General features: G+C 39.6%; 1 non-coding gene across 1 annotated transcript; it reads left to right on the forward strand.

The window, feature by feature from the left end:
- Positions 1 to 257: 257 nt before the first annotated feature.
- Positions 258 to 329, forward strand: TRNAY-GUA (transfer RNA tyrosine (anticodon GUA)). The gene has a single exon. It is a non-coding gene; the product is annotated as a tRNA-Tyr (tRNA).
- Positions 330 to 3,452: the final 3,123 nt, after the last annotated feature.

Consider the following 3,452-nt stretch of genomic DNA (forward strand, 5'->3'; position numbering starts at 1 on the left):
TCATCACATGATGAAAGAGTGATGGAACGGAGAAAAGTATATATGATATGCGTAATAAATCACTTTGTGATTTAAGACGGCGCCCATACCGTCGGATCCCGGCCAATCAGTCACTCATCTGATTGCACCTCTACACATGTATGGACTTCGGTCCTGCGTTCATAGACATCTATGACGCAGTGCAGAGGGCGGCCACTAGAGGGAACCCAAGAGATGGAGCTTAATCTGAGACGATTCTAAACGGCGTCGGGATTGTATCCGGCGTGGCTTAGTGGATAAAGCATCAGCTCGTAGAGCTGAAAACCCGGGTTCAAATCCCGGCGCCGGAGAGAATTTTTCTCCGTTCCATCACTCTTTCATTACGTAAAAAATATTCTTAAGCATATAATTTATTGCACGCATGTCAAAACAAATTATTTTAAAAGCAGAAGTTTCGTATAGATCTTCAGGATCTAAATATATTCAGTTCATTCATTTGTAGTAGAGATGAACAACGATCGAGAAAGCACGACTAACAGCGCCCGCAAAGCCGAAAACCTGCACGACAATGTTCTATATATCGCGTCGTTGACGTAAAGACTGCTTGGTAGCGTTTCGTGACGCCGAGATTGATACTCCTGAAGTCCCGAACGTCAAGCAGCCTTGAATCGCCACAGCTGTTTATACCTGACTGAACTTTTATCAACTTTGGAAACTGTTATATATGTATAAACGATCCAGTAGCTTATTTGAAACATCGTCTCTAACTTTCAGTGTATAATAATCCGTTCTACAGTCTTTATTTAATTACTAGTCCCTTATTAAGAGCCTACGAATTTCTTTTCATATGTTTGAGATCAAGTGTGCAATCTCAAGTAAAAAGATATTAACGTTATGTTTTATGTTTCTTGAAAATGCAAATTTATTTGAGAATTGTTTTTTGTCTATTTATATAACCATAATATATTAGAACCGGAACATTTTAATAACTAACATACCGTTCTGTTTTGTCTTTTTGTCTCATTTAAAATTTCTTATAATGTTATTTATTTCAGTGATGTATGTTATTCAAAGTTACGAAGTCTTTCCATGCCGACCAAATGCTATTTCGAGAATGATGAGCGAGACTCGAAGCGCACGAGAATGATGAGACGAGACTCGAAAGACAAATGCAACGAACACAGCGAGCGAGAGCGGCAGTTAGTTTGATCATCTCTAATTTATAGTGTTGTGGCAAAGGGTAAGGCTTTCACTGCAAACCCAACACTGTCAAATATTTCCTATTTTCCGCTTTCTTATTAGTCTCCGCATGTATCTTAATGTTGTTTATCATCTAATATTTTTTTTCTGTCAGGAACTTTACTTCAGTTTACCATTCCTTCGTCCACACCTGTTGATTAACGTTTAGCGTGTCTAGCCGCGAAACCAGGTGGCCCGGGTTCGGTTCCCGGTCGGGTCAAGTTACCTAGTTGAGGTTTTTGCGGGGTTTCCCTCAACCCAATGTGAGCAAATGCTGGATAACTTTCGGTGTTGGACCCCGGACTCATTTCACCGGTATGATCACCTTCATCTCATTCAGACGCTAAATAACCTAAGCTGTTGATAAAGCGTCGTAAAAAACCTACTAAAAAAACATTCCTTCCAGTGCATCCCTCGTTGAACAGTTTTTTTTAACCAGTAACACAGCCAATATCTTTTCCTCTATCTAATCAGTTTTAGTATTATGCGTTCTTTACCTACTCTTTCTAGCACAGCCCCGAGAAGCACAGGAGGCTGAGTAAAACCCGAGGATAATCTGGAAGATTAACCAAAGAAAAAATACCACTGCTACCTGCGATTAATATTCGGATCTTCCAATCTATAATTGCTGTTGTAATGAGTTACCTGGTTTTCTCTTTACATATACATTGTAACTAGATTTTTCAGATAATTAATCAATTTGTTTAGTTCATGAATGAGTCAAACATAACGGTGACTCTTTTATGACGATATCTATGATTTCACACACCGGAGGCCGAGTTTATTGTATACACATTGTGGATTAATAGCAAGAAAAATGGAAGTGTCTCGAGAGATCCTGCCTCAAAGTCGGTTTTGTCCACTAAAAATTCACTATTTTATCACTGGAACGGAACTACAACTCGAATAGGCTATTCTGCGTGACAATTAATGATCTAGCACATTGGTCGTCAGCATTCGCTGAAATGGGTAACGGGTAAGAATATGCACCGTTGTGCAGAAGGGATAGGGAAATACATACCCGTTAGCAGCCACGGATGCACGATAGTGCAGTCTCTTACCCGCGAGTAACAAACGTCTACTCGAGAGTGCACTGTGCTGAAGACCGCTGATCCAGCATGTTCAGGTAATTACAGCAATTAATAACTTACGTCTCTATAAATAATTTAAGAAATCTTAACACAAAAAACATAAGCAAACAAACTAGGATAAACGATGTAGATTTTTTCAAGAAAGTCACAAATTATATCGCAGAATTATTCCACCATCTCCCACACTTCAATTACGTCACAGGACAAAACAGAATACCGTGATATAGCGCGTGCCACGCCACTCCGAGCCAACCCTCTGTGTGTTGTAGTCCGGCATGGATCAGACAATGCTGTACGCACAACGCCACGACAAAGTGATGGCCGCCGCCTGCAGATGACAATGTGTCCATCACGACCGTACTCAGAGGAACAGGTTTCCTTCGAATACTTCAGCTTGTCATTCATTACTGTGTATTAACCACTTCCCTGAGTTAACTCGGGTTGCTAACTTGTGTCAAAATTTATTAACCCGAGTTAATTCGTTTGAGTCCCATTTCCGCTGCTAAGGATTATATCCCGAATACATACCTTTCCATTCTTTCATTAACCTTTTCCTCACTAGATGGCTATAGAAGTTAGTGATATTGATATATCTGGTGGTGGTATTTGTACTTCTTCCTTGCGAGTGGAATTCTATGCTCATATAGCATTCACACACAGTAGTGAGTAGATGCTAGTTAGTTTTGGCGGTTTCTGTTTGTGTTTAGTGTTTTTTGTGCTGTTTTGTGTAAAGATGGATCAAGTTAGTGATTCTGAAACTTTTGATCAGGAATATATTCCTGTAGAAGGTTAGGAAATGAAACATCGGTATCAGAAGACGAAGTTATAGACCAACAAACAAATCAATTGATGTCGCGTCTTTTCGACAGTGGTTTGAATAGAAGACATCTGACACCATTTCTTCTGCACCTCCGAGGTCCCCATTCCCTGAAATTTTAACATTGTTTCAGATAACGATAATTCTCAATTTTTTAAATTATTATTTAATAATGACCTCATCAACATTATATTCGGGGAGACGATTCGGCATGCTAATAAGTGTTCACAGAATGCTGAAAAAAAATTCGTGGCGGCCTACTACAGACTCTGAAATACGTGTACTTCTGGGCATAGTGATACTGCAGAACATTATTCACAAATCTG

The sequence above is a fragment of the Periplaneta americana genome, chromosome 11 (assembly GCF_040183065.1).
Source record: "Periplaneta americana isolate PAMFEO1 chromosome 11, P.americana_PAMFEO1_priV1, whole genome shotgun sequence".
In the NCBI taxonomy this organism is placed as follows: Eukaryota; Metazoa; Arthropoda; class Insecta; order Blattodea; family Blattidae; genus Periplaneta; species Periplaneta americana.